Source organism: Gossypium hirsutum, chromosome A04, assembly GCF_007990345.1.
Source record: "Gossypium hirsutum isolate 1008001.06 chromosome A04, Gossypium_hirsutum_v2.1, whole genome shotgun sequence".
NCBI lineage: Eukaryota > Viridiplantae > Streptophyta > Magnoliopsida > Malvales > Malvaceae > Gossypium > Gossypium hirsutum.
Window position 1 is genome coordinate 12,761,214 of NC_053427.1, and position 18,734 is coordinate 12,779,947.

The 18,734-nt window shown below is 38.3% G+C and overlaps 1 long non-coding RNA gene across 1 annotated transcript; it reads right to left on the reverse strand.

Moving 5' to 3' along the window:
- Positions 1-12,589: 12,589 nt before the first annotated feature.
- On the reverse strand, positions 12,590-13,488 carry LOC107949235 (uncharacterized). The gene is made up of 2 exons (XR_001697669.2): positions 13,381-13,488; positions 12,590-13,109 (listed from the first exon to the last, which is right to left on the reverse strand). It is a non-coding gene; the product is annotated as an uncharacterized lncRNA (long non-coding RNA).
- Positions 13,489-18,734: the final 5,246 nt, after the last annotated feature.

Genomic DNA, 18,734 nt, shown 5'->3' on the forward strand with positions numbered 1-18,734 from the left:
CCGTGGTTCGAGACTGGTCTTTAAAAACTCAGAGAGAAAAGGGGGATAGTCTAGTGGAAGGGTGTGTTGCCAATTTGCCCGAACATATAACTGTAAATGTTCGCCAAAATAACCTTGAGGATCTGGTTCAAATTTGGAATCAGTGGGATTCAGACATTAAGGGCATTTTCACTGAGAGGTATGGAGACATAGCTCACTTGATCACCATCCGTGTCGACGAACAGTTGATTCAAGCTATGGTTCGATTTTGGGACACAGCTTATCAGTGCTTCACCTTCAATCAAGAAGACATGACTCCAACCATAGAAGAGTATGCTGCTTTACTCCGCATCGACAATGTACAATTCGGCAAAATATATGTGAAGGAGCCTAAGCCGATGACCTTCAAGAAAAAGTTAGTAAGACTGACAGACATGACTGATGCATGGGCCGAAAAACAGATAAAAAAGAAGAATGAAACCATTTGCATTCCATGGTCTTCCCTACGAGATTTGGCTCTGAACCATCCCGACATGCTGAAAAGGGTAAATCTATTCGCTTTGGCCATTTATGGTTTGGTCATTTTCCCAAAAGTTCTCGGACATCTCGAAGTTGCAGTAGTTGATTTCTTCGAGAGGTTAAAACAATGAGTCAACCCTGTCCCAACTATCCTAGCCGAGACCTTCAGGTCCCTGAGTAGTTGTCGAAGAAAAGGGGAAGGACGATTTATTGGATGCATGCAGTTGCTCAATGTTTGGATTTTGAGTCACTTCTGGAAGGTAGAGCGCACTCCGTTCCATATGTTTTCTAAAACATTCTCCCCGCTAGAAGCTTACCTCAAGAAAGAATGGCCGAAGGAAGTCACCGAGCAACATTGGGTATCAATTTTTTAGAATCTTCGCGCCGAGGATATAACATGGAGAGCACCCTGGATCCGTCCTTCTGTTCTGCTATACAAATGTGGAAGCCAAGATTGGGTACCTTTACTCGGGTTATGGGGAGGAGTTGGATATGCTCCGCTATTAGTCCAAAGGCAATTTTCTTCGCGACAATTCCTACCCGCAACTGGAAGATTAGTACAGTTCGAGTTCGCTTTCGCGGGTGAAGGATATATGAAGAGAGTCCGAGATACTGCAAAGTCTTGGAGGGAAATTCATACCATGGAATTATCCTTGTATGCTGATACCCTTACCCCAGACTACGACATATGGAGGAAACGACGGGTAAATAGTCAGCAAATCTCGTCAACAAACTACACTATCCAGAATCCTTTCTCGGAGGAAATACCGTCCGAGCTGGAAATAGCTAGACAAGAATTCGAACGAGAAAAAGCTAAGATGTTTAGGGACCTTAGTACCCTTCAAGAAGAAAACTATCAGCTGAAGATTGAAGTTCAGGTTGAAAGGTCCAGAATTGAAAAAGTATAAAGAGAAGCCGAGATCGTGAGAAATGACTTAAGGGAGCTTCATTTGGAAAACAAGAAATTAAGAAACACTCTAAAGAATAGTGGGTTGGGCAAGTCGACAGCAGAGTGGAAGGAAGAAATTAGCAACATCGAAGGTGGAATAGAATTTTGGAAGGGAAAAGAAAAGAAAGAGGAGAAAAAGGCTGCGCGTGCTGTGACAGAGTTAAGAAAGAAGAACGCCGAGTATGAAATAGTGACTGCAGAATTTGCGAATAGTCAGTCTGAACATCAAGAATTAAAAAGGAAAGCACGAGATCTAGAAAATATGCTGCAATCTCGTTAACAACAATTAAATAACCTCCTGAAGGCTCTAGAGGAAAAGAATGATCAGTACGATAGGGACATTCATGCGTATGAAGGAACTCTCAAAGAAAAAAAATGTAACTCGACTTCTTGATCAATGAAATTCGTAAAGCGGCTATGCAAGTTGTTCAATTATCAGATGAAGCCGAAGTTCTCAGTTGCCAATTCCCTCCGAGCCAAAGATCGAGCATATCAGAGTTTTTAGAGCAAGTGAAGAAACAAGGCAATGTGGCTAGGAAATTTGTGTAACCGTTGGAAAAATAGAAACTTTGTGTAATAGACTATGTTGATAAATGAAATGCCTAAATATGGGGCTATCTTGAAATCAACACCAAATTCTTGCATGTTTACTCATAACTAACATTTATGCATCATTTATTCTTTGGACATTCATCCATTCATATACTCATTCATTCATTCATCACGTGTACATATCACCATAATCATCCACCGAAACTAAAGAACCGTATAATTTGCAGTTGCAAGATTTCAAATCTGGAACCACGCCATTCCTATAAAACGCGCCGACAAGCTAGAGTAATGGAAGCTGAATTCAATGAGAGAATTGAAAGGATGGAAAGGGCTCAAAAGGAATTACAAGAGCAACTGGCCAAATCGCAACAAGAGACGAGAGACCTAATGGTGAGATCTCGAGAGGAATCACTCGAGCAAAGAGATCAGATGGCTAAAATGATGGAGATGATGACAACTTTGGTCAAAGGAAAAATGCAGAACCCCGATGTTATGGAACCTCAGTCAAGAATTCACCACGATCAGGATCCACTCTATCCCCCGGGATTCACTCCACCGCCCGCATATACAACACAAAGAGGGTATACTCAAGGGGAACCCACAGGCTTGGAACATCGACCTATGCCACCTGCTCCACCCACTAATTTGGGGCAAGGAATATTCGCGTTGAACCCAGGGGCTAGTCCTGCTGATCCACTAGTTCCAGATCTGGATGACCCAGCAGAGGTAGCCAAGTTAAAATTGGATAACCATGACGCAAAATATAGGAGTCTAGAGGAAAGACTCAAAGCAATAGAAGGCACTGAAGTCTTCTCCGCACTAGGTGCCAAGGAACTCAGTTTGGTACCTGATCTAATTTTGCCCCCGAAGTTCAAAGTGCCTGATTTTGAGAAGTATGATGGGACAAGGTGCCCAAAAGCACATCTCATTATGTTCTGTCGAAAAATGACTGGTTATGTGAACGAGGATAAACTACTCATACATTGCTTTCAAGATAGCCTAACAGGGTCAGCTCTTCGGTGGTACAACCAACTCAGTAGAGAAAAGATTCGATCCTGGAAGGACTTGGCGTCAGCATTCTGCGAGCAGTACAAGCATGTGTCAGATATGGTGTCAGACTGGATGACCTTGCAAATGATGGAGAAAAAGCCATCAAAAACCTTTAGACAGTATGTGCAGAGATGGAGAGACGTCTCGGCCCAAGTAGAACCCCCACTAACAAAAACGGAGATAACCGTTCTCTTTATCAACACCTTAAAGGCGCTGTTTTATGACAAATTAGTGGGAAGTGCCACGAAAGAGTTTGCAGATATTGTAATATCTGGTGAGCTCATAGAGAATGCCGTTAAGAGCGGTAGAATGGAAGGCTCGGAAGGTTCAAAAAGGGCAGCACCTATGAAGAAGAAAGAACCAGAAGCCCACATGGTGGGAATGGGAAGCCGTTATGCCTCTATTCCATATCCGAACCAACCCCGACCTCGAAATTATCCACCTCCAAATTTCTATTATCCCCCTCAAAACCCTTACTACCAAGCACCACCTCCTTCTTATCCCATTTACACCACGAACAACCAAAGACCCATCACCTCATTCCCACAAAACACGATACCCGCTCAAAGCCAACCCAGAAATGAACCAAGACTAGCAATTCCTAATCCCGAGAGACCGCAGTTTACTCCCATCCCTATGTCGTATGGGGAATTGTAACCAAAACTTTTGGAGAAACAGTTAATATCCCCCCATTACATGGCACCCCTTAAACCTCCATACCCAAAATGGTACGATCCAAACGCTAGTTGTGCATACCATGCTGGGAATCAGGGGCATTCTACGGAGAACTGTCTTGCCTTCAAAAGGAGAGTTCAAGAACTCATTGATGCGGGCATTTTGCGATTTGATGGTACTAGCAGTACAACCAGGAATCCATTCCCAAACCACACCGAAGGGAATGTGAGCGCAGTAGGAGGGGAAAACGAACGGCGAAGTAGAAGATGGGTTTCTGAAATAAGAACACCTCTGCAGAAAATCTGGAGGTACTAGTTGAAAAAGAGTTGTTCTATCGTCTTAACGGAGTATTCGAAGGAAAAGATGCAAAAGGTCACAGTTTTTGTGAGTTCCATGGCGTTGAAGGGCACGACATTCAGTCCTGCGATGATTTCAGAGGATTACTGCAAAGTATGATGGATAACAAGGAGATTGGGATCTTTTATAAAAGCGAGGAGGCCGATAGAGGAGAAATATGCGCTTCTGACAATCAATCATTAGGTTTCCCATATAGCACCGACCGACCGTTAATAATTTATTATGACGCGAAGAAAGAGCCGGTGAAGCCAAAAATGATAATCGAAGTACCATCTCCTTTCCCTTAGAAGAACAATAAAACAGTACCGTGGAGATACGATGTTAATATTGTCACACCGGAAGTTGGAAATTCCAAAGCCATAACTGAAGCTGTGGGAGAGGTAGGTCATTTTACCCGAAGTGGACGGTGCTATTCTAAAGAAATTGAATCGATAAAGAAAAGTAGAGACTCGAAGCAAAGAGGGAAAGCAGTGATGCACGAAGTCGAAGTCGAGCAAGAAATTCCACCCGTGCAAGAAACTAAAAAGCCTGTGAACGAGGAAGAAGCTCAGGAATTCTTGAAATTTATCAAGCACAGTGAGTATAGTGTGGTGGAACAATTAAGCAAGCAGCCAGCACGAATCTCAGTTTTATCTCTACTCTTAAATTCAGAGCCACACCGGAATGCTTTACTGAAGGTGTTAAATCAAGCTTACGTAGCTAACAACATATCCGTTGAGAAGCTTGATAGGTCGGTTAACAATCTGAATGCGGACAATTTTATCTCTTTTAGTGATGATGAGATACCGCCAAATGGTAGAGGCTCGGTGAAAGCACTGCATATCACGACTCGTTGCAAGGGCTACATAATACCAAACGTGCTCATCGATAATGGGTCAGCGTTAAATGTTATGCCATTGGCCACGCTTTCCAGAATACCGATGGATTTGTCCTACTTAAGACCCTGTCATTCCACGGTAAGGGCATTTGACGGGACAATGCGAGAAGTTATGGGAAAGATTGAGATCCCTCTGGAGGTGGGCCCTTACATTTATGATGTCGAGTTCCAAGTCATGGACATTACACCCTCTTATAACTGCCTTTTGGGAAGACCCTAGATCCATTCTACTGGAGCAGTCCCATCATCCCTCCATCAAAAGGTGAAATTTATCATGGACGGTTGTTTAGTCATTGTCGAGGGACAAGAAGACATTGTCACATATGTCTCTGCCGATGCACCGTACTTGGAAGTGAACAAAGACGTATTAGAATGTTCCTTCCGATCCCTTGAATTCATCAATGCCACTTTTGTTGTTGAGGGAAACAGAATTCAGATGCCAAAACTGTCGAGAAATACTAGAATGGGTGTCAAATTGACCGTAGGAAGGGGAGTTCGAGCGAGAAGAGGTTTAGGGAGATATCTGCAAAGAATAGTCAGAGCTTTAAAGCCAGTGCACCACAGGGCCCGATACGGTTTGGGGTTCCAGCCTGACATGCGTCAAAGAAGAAGACAGTGGAAAAAAGATCAGGAAAGAAGGATTGCAAGAACTTTGGGCCAAGAACCAGAATGGGAACCAATAGAGTACCCTCCTTTGTCAAAAACATTTACATCTGCGGGAATGATGTACCCTGAACAAGATGGTCCACGAAACACGCTATGGTTAATTGAAAAGGGTTTTCAGAATATCAGTATAAATGTCATTGATAGAGGAGCTGACGCGAGTAAAGACGTCTCAAAGATACGCCCTTGTCCCCCGGGTTTCATGTTGAACAATTGGACTACCGAGGATCTTCTTGTAGTTTATAAGTCTTCAGAGTAATGCTCAAACGTTAACATTCTGTTATGTCCTTAGATATAATAGAATTCTTTTGTAAGAGTTTGCATTCGCTCTTTATCATTTAAATGAATATCAATAAAGATGCATTTTGTCACGATTTTTTTTCGCATTATCGCTAATTTCATAATCATTTTCTCATTTCATAGCCTATACTCACATTTGCCTCATTGCCATGACATGAAATTTCTTTTTTGATTCCAATACTTGGATGCCCCTCTATAGCTTCCTTTTCCATTCAACTTTCAGGTGCTCAGATATTGACGACATGAATAAGGCCGTTACGAATCTTGAAATTGATTTTGAGAAGGCTGTTTGCTTAGGAGAATTTGAAGCCGAAGAAAATGCTGAAGATTATGTATCGTCTCCTGAATTGTTAAGAATGGTGGAACAAAAGAATAAACAGATTTTGCCTCATGAAGAATCTATGGAAACAATAAATTTGGGCACTGAAGAGAGGAAACAAGAAGTGAAGATTGGGACTTCTATTTCAGAGAGTACCAGACATAGTTTGATCATTTTACTCCGCGAATACAAAGATGTTTTCGCATGGTCATACCAGGACATGCCAGGGCTAGATGAAGATTTAGTGGTCCATAAGCTCCCATTAAAGCCAGAATGCAAGCCCATCCAGCAAAAATTAAGACGGATGAGACCCGAAATGCTATTGAAAATAAAAGAGGAAGTCAAGAAGCAATTTAATGCTGGCTTCCTACAAGCCTCCAAATATGCAGAATGGGTGGCTAACATAGTCCCGGTACCAAAGAAAGATGGCAAAGTACGAATGTGCGTGGATTATCGTGACCTGAATCGAGCAAGCCCGAAAGATAATTTTCCCTTGCCACATATTGACACGTTGGTGGACAACACAGCAAAACATTCATTGTTTTCTTTCATGGATGGATTCTCGGGGTACAATCAGATCAAAATGGCCCCAGAAGATATGGAGAAAACTACCTTCATAACGATGTGGGGAACGTTCTGCTACAAAGTGATGCCTTTTGGGTTAAAGAATGCAGGGGCAACATATCAGAGGGCTATGGTGACGTTATTCCATGATATGATACATAAAGAAATAGAGGTCTATGTCGACGATATGATTGCTAAATCCCGAGGGGAAGAAGAGCATGTAGTGAACCTCAAGAAGTTGTTCGAAAGGCTGAGAAAGTTTCAGCTAAAGCTTAATCTAGCCAAATGTACATTTGGGGCTACCTCGGGAAAGTTGCTAGGCTTCATTGTCAGTGAAAGAGGTATCGAAGTTGATCCAGATAAAATAAAAGCCATCCAAGAATTACCACCTCCACGCACGCAAAAGGAAGTTAGAGGATTTTTAGGGAGATTAAACTACATCGCCCGATTTATCGCTCAACTTACCAACCAATGCGACCCAATCTTTCGGCTTCTTCGAAAACATAACCCGGGAGAATGGAACGAGGAATGCCAGGTGGCCTTTGATAAGATAAAACAATATTTGTCCAGTCCTCCAGTGCTAGTACCGCCAACTCCTGGAAGACCATTGATATTGTATTTGACTGTGTTCGAAAGTTCAATGGGTTGCGTACTGGGGCAACACGACGAGTCAGGAAAGAAAGAAAAAACGATCTACTACCTCAGCAAAAAGTTCTCTGAATATGAGGCAAAATATTCGTCCATTGAGAAATATTGTTGCGCTCTGGTTTGGGTAGCTCGGAGACTCAGACAATATATGTTGTATCACACGACATGGCTAATTTCAAAGCTGGACCCAATAAAATACATGATGGAATCGCCGGCACTATCAGGAAGAATGGCACGATGGCAGATCCTCCTTTCGGAATATGACATTGCCTATATAAGTCAGAAGTCGATAAAAGGGAGCGCAATAGCTGACTTCTTAGCAACTCGAATGACAAAGGAATATGAGCCTTTAAGATTCGATTTCCCAGACGAAGACTTAATGTGCATCATAGAAATAGAATCCGAGTCATCAAAAGAGAAGTCATGGAAGATGTGCTTTGATGGTGCGTCAAATGCTTTAGGGCATGGAATTGGAGCAATCCTGGTATCACCAGACGGGAATCATTATCCGTTCACCGTAAGACTGAACTTCTTCTGTACCAATAATATCGCAGAATATGAGGCCTATATCATGGGGCTTCGTGCAGCTATCGAACGAAGCATCAAGATCTTGGAGGTGTACGGGGACTCAGCCCTAGTGATTTACCAAATCCGTGGAGAGTGGGAAGTGAGGGACTCAAAATTGATTAAGTACAGCGATTTAGTGGCTGGATTGATCAAGGAATTCAAAGAAATAACTTTTCATTACTTCTCACGAGAAGAGAACCAACTGGCTGATGCCCTGGCCACTTTGGCTTCAATGTTCAAAGCAAGTAGAGAAGCAGAAATAATGCCCCTCAAAATGAGCATATATGAGGTCCCTGCACACTGTTGTAGCATTGAGAAAGAAGTAGAAGGACGGTCTTGGTTCCATGATATCTTAGAATATATCAAGAATCAAAGGTATCCCGAACAAGTGAATGAGAACGATAAAAGAACAATTAGAAGAATGGCAGCGGGATTTGTTCTTGATGGGGATATCCTGTATAAAAGAGGAAAGGATCAAATGCTTTTGAGATGTGTGGATGATGTTGAAGCCAGAAAGATACTTGAAGATGTCCATGAAGGAATCTGTGGGACACATGCCAATGGTTTCAATATGGCCAGAAAGATTATGAGACTCGGTTACTACTGGTTGACGATGGAAAGCGACTGCATTAGTTTTGCCAGAAAATGCCACAAATGTCAAATCTACAGCGATAAAATTCATGTAGCCCCTTCGCCCCTTCATGTCATGACTTCTCCGTGGCCTTTTTCTATGTGGGGCATGGATGTCATAGGGCCTATTTTCTCGAAAGCTTCTAATGGACATCGATTCATTTTTGTGGTCATTGATTACTTCATAAAATGGATAGAAGCCGCTTCGTTTGCCAATGTGACCAAGACTACAGTTTGCAGGTTTTTGAAGAAGGAAATTATTTGTCGATATGGTTTGCCTGAAAGAATCATTTCAGATAACACCATGAATCTGAATAACAAGATGATGAAGGAAGTATGCGAGCAATTCCAAATAAATCATCATAACTCCTCGCTCTATCGCCCAAAGATGAACGGGGCTGTTGAAGCAGCCAATAAAAATATTAAGAGGATCATTGGGAAAATGACTGAGACGTTTAAAGATTGGCACGAGAAGCTTCCATTTGATTTGTTTGCATATCGCACATCTGTACGAACATCTACGGGAGCAACTCCCTTCTCTCTGGTTTATGGAATGGAAGCTGTGCTACCTATCGAGGTTGAGATCCCTTCTCTACGAGTCTTAATGGAATCAAAGTTAGAAGAAGCAGAATGCGTACAAGCTCGATATGATCAGCTGAACCTCATTGAAGAAAAGCGTCTCAGGGCAATTTGTCACGGGCAGATGTACCAAAAAAGAATGATAGCAGCCCATTGCAAGAAAGTACAACCAAGAGAATTCCATGAAGGAGAACTCGTGCTGAGAAAAATTCTCCCAATACAAAAAGATCTGCGAGGGAAATGGGCACCAAACTGGGAAGGACCGTACGTCGTAAAGAAGGCATTCTCAGGAGGAGCTTTGATCCTTACCGAGATGGATGGGAAAGAGTTGTCGAATCCAGTGAACTTAGATGCGGTGAAGAAGTACTATGCTTAAAAAAAGAAAGTCAAGATGAAAACCCGAAAAGGGCGCTTTGATTAAACATAAAAGATTAGGATGAAAACCCGAAAGGGCATTCTAATGAAGCAAGCACTGGCTTAAAAAGCAAGGCATTTTGAACGCTTGGTCGAATAGTGAGACTACAGTATTTGAAGCATTTCTGAAAGCTCGAAATCTTCTACGCAAGAAGCCATGCTCGAAAAGATTCTTAATTGAGGAATGTGGAAGAGTTCATGCATTGAATATCTAGAGCATTTGTATTCGTTGAATGCAATCCCTTTTCTCTTTATGACACTCTTTTACTATCACTGGTTAACTTTCTTTGTTCGATACATTTGAAATAAATAAATGTGAGGCATCCCTTTGTCCCTACCTGACCATTTTCATGCATCTCATTATGTCGTTTATTTTCATTGTAAATAGTGAAATGACATACTCTAAACAAAAGAAATGTTAATCATTACCTGGATAAGAACTCGATAAATACAAGAGCCTCAAAGCAAGGACGAATTTCAACCAAGGGCAAGAGAGCGATAATTGAGAAACGCAGATTGTTCGTGAAACCCGAGGACGGGTACAGGGCCTAAAGAGAAAGTCAAGAGCCGAAGTAATGAATATAGTCGCAAAAAAAAAATCATGACGAAGAAGGACATACGACAAATATTCCTAAAGCTCATAACATAATCATATAGGCATAAAGGCATTTAAGACAAACATGTGCATATCATGATAACGTCATGCATGACATATACAGATACTCAGTAGAGCGAGAGGAGGTGATGATAGCTGTACTAAATCCAAGGAAAAGACACCTGAGTTCCACCAGACGACAGGTTTTGGTATTTTGATGCTGTTACTTCCGTTTTCAAAATTCAACTTATATTGCGAGAAATGGGTTGAGCCTCGGGACACGCTAAGGTAATTTTAATTTCTATTTTCAAAAAAATCAACTCATATTGCGAGAGGTGAGTTGAGCCTCGGGACACGCTGAGGTAATTTTAATTTCTATTTTCAAAAAAATCAACTCATATTGCGAGAGGTGAGGTGAGCCTCGGGACACGTTGAGGTAATTTTAATTTCTATTTTCAAAAAAATTAACTCATTTGCGAGAGATGAATTGAGCCTCGGGACACGCTGAGGTAATTTTAATTTCTATTTTTTAAAAAAAATCAACTCATATTGCGAAAGATGAATTGAGCCTCGGGACAGGTGAATTGAGCCTCGGGACACGCTGAGGTAATTTTAATTTCTATTTTAAAAAAAAATCAACTCATATTGCGAGAGATGAATTGAGCCTCGGGACACGCTGAGGTAATTTTAATTTATATTTTCAAAAAAATCAACTCATATTGCGAGAGGTGAGTTGAGCCTCGGGACACGCTAAGGTAATTTTAATTTCTATTTTCAAAAAAATCAACTCATATTGCGAGAGGTGAGTTGAGCCTCGGGACACGCTGAGGTAATTTTAATTTCTATTTTCAAAAAAATCAACTCATATTGCGAGAGATGAATTGAGCCTCGGGACACGCTGAGGTAATTTTAATTTCTATTTTCAAAAAAATCAACTCATATTGCGAGAGGTGAGTTGAGCCTCGGGACACGCTGAGGTAATTTTAATTTCTATTTTCAAAAAATCAACTCATATTGCGAGAGGTGAGTTGAGCCTCGGGACACGCTGAGGTAATTTTAATTTCTATTTTCAAAAAATCAACTCATATTGCGAGAGGTGAGTTGAGCCTCGGGACACGTTGAGGTAATTTTAATTTCTATTTTCAAAAAAATCAACTCATATTGCGAGAGATGAATTGAGCCTCATAACATAATCATATAGGCATAAAGGCATTTAAGACAAACATGTGCATATCATGATAACGTCATGCATGACATATACAGATACTCAGTAGAGCGAGAGGAGGTGATGATAGCTGTACTAAATCCAAGGAAAAGACACCTGAGTTCCACCAGACGATAGGTTTTGGTATTTTGATGCTGTTACTTCCGTTTTCAAAATTCAACTTATATTGCGAGAAATGGGTTGAGCCTCGGGACACGCTAAGGTAATTTTAATTTCTATTTTCAAAAAAATCAACTCATATTGCGAGAGGTGAGTTGAGCCTCGGGACACGCTGAGGTAATTTTAATTTATATTTTCAAAAAAATCAACTCATATTGCGAGAGGTGAGGTGAGCCTCGGGACACGCTGAGGTAATTTTAATTTCTATTTTCAAAAAAATCAACTCATATTGCAAGAGATGAATTGAGCCTCGAGACACGCTGAGGTAATTTTAAGTTCTATTTTAAAAAAAAAATCAACTCATATTGCGAGAGATGAATTGAGCCTCGGGACACGCTGAGGTAATTTTAATTTCTATTTTTAAAAAAATCAACTCATATTGCGAGAGATGAATTGAGCCTTGGGACATGCTGAGGTAATTTCAATTTCTGTTTTCAAAAAAATCAACTCATATTGCGAGAAATGAGTTGAGCCTCAAGACACGTTGAGGTATTTTCAATTTCTATTTTCAAAAATCAACTCATATTGCGAGAGGTGAGTTGAGCCTCGGTTCACATGCTGAGGTAATTTCAATTTGTGTTGTGAAAAAAAATCAACTCGTATTGCGAGAGGCGAGTTGAGCCTCAAGACATACTGAGGTATTGTCAATTTTTTGTATGTTTCAAAAATCAACTCATATTACGAGAGGTGAGTTGAGCCTCAACACATGCTGAGGTATTGTCAATTTTTTGTATGTTTCAAAAATCAACTCATATTGCGAGAGGTGAATTGAGCCTCAGGACACGTTGAGTGAGTTGAGCTCAGGATCACATATCGAGTAAAGAATAAGATTGGGGCTGATTGAAGTCACCAGATTTTGTTTCCTTGAAGTTGCAGTGGAGCTGATCAAGGATATTAGATGATGTCTTTCTAAAGTTACAGAAGAGAAGACCACAAGCCTTATCTGACTAAAGCAACAGAAGAGCAAATTGAAGCTGTTAATCTTATATTTCTGAAGTCACAGTAAAGCAGATCGAAGTTACAAATCTTATATCCTTGAAGTTACATTGAAGTAGATTGAAGCCACAAAGCATATATCAGAAGAGGTAATGGATTGAACCAAAGCTACAAGATACGGGGGACTAAAAAGAGACTACCTGGATGAGAATATCACCAAAAGAAGTCAAAACTTAGCGAGACCGAGCAAAATTGGCCTTTCTTTGTATCTTTGCTCTATTCCCGTTACACGACAATAAGCAAAGAGGGGCAGCTGTTGTAGGCCAATTTTGGCCCGTTTACAAAATACCCAGGCCCATTAAACCATTTAACCCATCCTTAAACCCAAAACCTAAAATTAACCTAGCCCAACATTCAAGCCCAATCCCAAAACCCTAAACTCCCACTTGCCTCTTCCCACTCTCCCATGCTGTCTGCCACCAACACCACTCCTACTCTCCCATGCTGTCTGCTACCAGCACCATCACACACCCCACCGTCCATGCCCATGCCCTGCAAACAAGCAAAACAGAAGCAAGAATAGAAAATAATAATACAGTATGTAAAATTAGGCCATATAAAAGCCACCCAAACAACAAACGAAAAGGGGGGAGGATGTACAAAAAGTTTGTATCAAAAACAAAAGAAAAAAGAAAAGCTTAGAAGGTGAACTTCAATTTTTTTCCTCTGTTATCTCAATTTTTCTGTTTATCTTTGCTTTGCTTTATTTTTTTTATTAACTTACTTTAAAACGAAAAAGAATCAAGGAAGAAAAGAGTCTTACCGGATCTACCCCGTGGCCGATCCCCTCTCTGTTCGGCATGGTGAACCGCCGGCGATGATAGGTGTTGAAACCTTAACTGAAGAAAGGAGGAAGAGATAAAAAGGGGGGTTTGAGAGCAGTTTTTCAGAAAAAAATATATAAAGGTTAAATGATTTTAAAATAAAAAATTGAAAAGTCAAAAGGAAACGGCGCCACTAACTATGATTTGTATGTTTCTTCTTTTAGGGATATTTGTCCCCCTGGTCCCTCAACCTCTCCAGGGCTTTGCAATTTAGTGCTTTAGTTACCTTTTTCCTATGATTTTGCAATTTGACCACCTAATTCTCTGAGGTTTTCAATTTAGCCCCGTACCAAGCACTGCGTCTTAATGATTGGGGATATTTCTGTTTTCGGTCCTCCCATGTTGCGCGCATATTGCAATCTGGTCCTCTCCTCCTTATTTTCTTTTCAAATCTGCCCCACAACTTTGTTTTTAGTTTAATTTTAGTCCTGTTTTCGTTTTGTTTTTCGTTTTTTATCTAAATATCCTTGTTATTTTCATATTATTAATATTATTATTATTTATTATTATTATTATTATAGTTATTATTGTACATTAGTGTATATCTTCATGTATGTATATATATATGTAGTAATGTTTCTATTACTTTATTTTAATATTTTTATTATAATGGCTTTTGTGTTTCAATATTATTATTATTATTATTATTATTATATATCCTTGTTAGATGTATACATATATATATTACTGTTTTTAATACCTTTATTTTAATATCATTTTATTATTTTTACCTTTTGGTATTGTATTACATGGTTATTATTATTATATTTATTAGTGAATGCCGCTTACCCCCGTATATATTTTTAATACGTACTAATAGTCAATTTTTTTAATATATTATATGAATAATTTATATATAATATTATGTATATATTTTAATGTTTTCAGTTATATATCTCTATACTATATGATTTCTAATACTATTATTTATATATATATTTTTTAGTACCACATTATGTATATATCATGTATATATTTATTTTTACCCATATTGTATTTATTATTAATTTTAATACATTTATTTTATAATCCGTATGTATATACCTTTCTTATTTGTATTATTTGTGTATGTTGCATTATTGATTTTGTATTTATTATTTTCCCTATTGCTACTTATTATATTATTATTTGGTGTATATATATCTTTTACTATTATTAGTATAAATGTATTTTCCTTGTCCATAGTATTCCTAATATTATTGCATATGTTCAATTACACTATGTGTATTTGTATCTAGTATGTATATATTTAGTAATATTGCATATATATGTCTATTAGGCATTATATTTTCATACATCATGTATATATGTCATATATTATATTTTTGCATATTATCTTATGTATTTATTACCTTATATTATTATTACTAAATGTACTTTATATTTGTTTATGTTTGGTTTTTATTTCCCTTTTAAATATTATTATTGTTTTGCTACTGCTCTAGTATTATGTTAATATTTTTCATTTGAAAATGTCATTGTTTGCATATTTGATTTATTTCAAATTCTTATTCCATGAATATTTTTTATGTTTTAATTACTAATTGAGGCAATACACTGATTTAACGTTAAGTCGTAAATTTCATCGCTATGTTGGATGGAATTTGTCAGCTCGTGTTAAAACGGTATATCCTTCTCAAAAATCAAAAATTGGATCACGATTGGAATTTAAATTGAACTAACATTTTTGAAAATTAAGACAGCACATGTTTAAAAGATACCAATTTTGGGCGTCGTGAGGGTGCTCATACCTTCCTCGCGCGTAACTGACTCCCGAGCCCTACTTTTTCTCTGATTTTAACGTAGACCTAAACTCGGCCTTCTTTTTAAAAAAAATTTATTAGGTGTCCGGTCATACCTATAAAAAGGATTGGTGGCGACTCCCCTCTTTATTTCTGTTTTTCAGTTTATGTTTCAAAAAAAAATCAAACTTCAGTTTTCAAGTTCTCAATAAATTGCCACAATTAGCGACCCCAAACCAATTTTTTTTTTACGTCGCTACAATGAATGTTAACCAATAAATGGATCTAGGATTAATTCAACTTGGGTCTTATCTAATGCATTATCAATCCAAACAATCACATCTATACATCTATCTTTTGGGAGCAAACAACTCTAATACCCAAGATAATGTATCTCCCTTTTGGACTTGATAGATGGCATGATAGTCCTTTAATCAATTTGCTTAATTTTGGTTCATTAGACTATGAACCTTTTCAAGTTACCTACTAATATAAGTTATCTTCTCACATTATGATCTGAGCATGTAATGTAACTTAGTATCAGTTAAACATTAGGTAATCAATGAGCCATTATTTGCTTACATTTTTTTTCATGCAAAAACTATTGAGGATATATACAAACGGTATTAATTTGAATAATGAAATTTTATTTAAATCAATCTGTTTGAAAAATTACAAGCATAAATGATGAATAAACTACACTTAGGGCACTAGATCCTAAGAAGATGAAGGACGAGCACATTTGGTGCAATGAACTAAGGAAAGCCACTGAGGAAAATCGGACAAAATCGAACTCTATTGTGGTACAATTATACTCATGTATAAATACTATTTATTGGGTTACAAAGTTCCATTGATTGCATGGGGGTATTATCAAACGATTGTACCATGTCAGCTTGTAAGAAAGGATCTGCGACTATGCGAGATTTCAAGCACTTCATTATCCATGCTCACATGCAATTGTTACATGTGATTTTGGTTATTCGATTTGCATAAAGTATGTTGATGATGTTTGTGATCCAAACGTATCAGTGGCACTAGATCCTAAGAAGATAATGGATGGGCACATTTGGTGCGAGGAACGGAGGAAAATCGTGGAGGAAAATCAGACTGTAACACCGTATACCCTGTCTAGACGTTAAGACCAAGTCTAAAGGCTACATCAAAAATTTTAAGGAAAACCAACCTTATAGTAATTTAAAATTCATCATTTAGAAAACACCTAACCGGTCAAACCAACATGGAAATCCGAGTTTACAAACCATAGTTCGAAATAAAACATGCGTTAATTCAAGTTAAAAAAAATAGTAAAATATCTAATAAAGAGAGATAACTAAGCTCCCGATACACCGAGCCTGTGGGTTACCTGCAATGCAGTTCACAGAGAAAAAGAGTTTAACACTCAATTTGTGTAACCGATATATGGGCAAACAGTAATATAGATATAACAACAATTACCCAAATTCAGATATAGAATCAGAAATAAGAGATATTGTAACAGGTCAAATAACATGCAGAATAATTAAGATGCAGTTTCCTACCCCTATCTGCTACACACCATCCCGACCATCCCAACATACCATATAAGGTATCAAGTATCCATCCAGCCTTAAACACCAATTAGTGTAAGTATGACACAATCCAGAATGATCACAGACTAGATACCAGATTAGTATGCAATGAATCGCCAGAATCAGATACCGAGTTGTGGCTTAGCCACTCAAATCGGAAAATAATTAAACTGCTAGCACTTCCTTCTTTACACCATTCCTGCCCAATGCAGATGAAGATTACATATATCAGATATCAGGGATGTAAGTACAATTATTCAATTACAATTCATAATCAGTTAATACAAATAAGTATCATTTAACGATTATCATATCAATTATACGTATAGAATATCGATTATTCAGCCTCAGAATATAGGATATCAAGTTATACAGTCTAATTCGAATCATATGGACCCTATGAAAGACCTACGCTCGATTCGAACAACGCTTACGGCTTGAGAGAAAATTTCAAGATTTTGTCACACACGCTTGTGTGGGTTCACGCGGCCTAGGTGTTTGGCTCATGTGGTCCACTTGGCCTAGCACACGACTGTGTGGGTCAAAACAGTGAGTTACACGGTCTGACACATGACTAATGACACGCCTATGTGTCTCACAACCCTCACACGACCTGGACACACACCCGTGTCCCTAGCCCATATGACATTAAATTTAAACCAATAAGTTCCACGGCCTAGACACATGCCTGTGTCCCTATCCCGTGTGCCTCAAATTCAAAAATAATGAGTTACATGGGCTAGCACATGGCTACATGGTGTTGAAATCCATGTTTTTCGATGTTCAAAATTCGCATATGTAACCTCCTTAACCCGACCTAGACATTATGGCTAGATTGAGAAGGCTACATTAGCCACCGAAATGGCTAAGCTAACTTACGTTACTTTTGAAGACTTTCAATAAACTCATTTTAGAGAAAACTCGTATTTGCACTTTCAGTTAGTTTAAAAGAGTTCATTTATTAGATAATCTATACTTAAGACTCATTTTATTATTGATAGTGTTGTTTAAGAAAAAATACCATTTGCTTGTCACTCTACTTTGTAAAAACTAGGTGTTAAATTAATGCAACGGAAAAACTATTTTTCAAGTCATTTTGGAAACTTTGTTGCCTTATCGATTTGTTTTTCAAAAACAATTCATTTGGAATGCAACAAAAATTAGGGAACAATGTCAAATTTTACTTAAGCCCAATATCATGCATTTTTTGGTTATTATGCTTGAGTAATCTATGCATGCAAAAATCCCCAAAAGAAAAGTTACCAAGTCAAAAATTACAAAACCACAACCAATAAAGACTTAATAATACTTATTAAGAATAATCCGAGGTCTAAGGTGATTCTCTGAATGCTGAGTTCAGTCCTAATTTTGAGGTTTACCTGAAAAGTTAAACAATGTTGGAGGTGAGCTTATGAAAGCTTAGTGTGAGTGGAACAATTATTTAAACAGACATAAATATCGAATGCAGTGAAACATATTAGCTTTAACAAAATAACACAGAACTATCATTGGAATTTCATATCATTATATAGCCATTATCAAATTGATGTCAAACGGTGTATGAGCATGGGTCATCATTCATTCGAGTAACAATAATTAACTTCGATACCATTCAATACAACACAATACAATACGTAACATAAATCGATAACATTCGATTATGTTGTGAGCATGATGCAATGTAAAAAGGTTCCTACCCATACCATCCGCCACACACCACGGGTTCCCCAGAACTCGTCTACCAAACTTCAACAAAGTGAACATAGCTCGATGTGGTAAAACCACTGAGTAATCAGTAATACAGAATGTAACACCCCAAACCCAGCCTCGATGTCACATGAGAGTGTTTTTAACTAAACCATTTTGAATTATAAACCCTACCATTTGTTATCTTTCACTAAGTTAAAAAACATAAAAAAATCGTATTGTTTTGAAAACATTTCTTTATCGCGAAAGAGTTTGAAACTCAATTGTTGATTA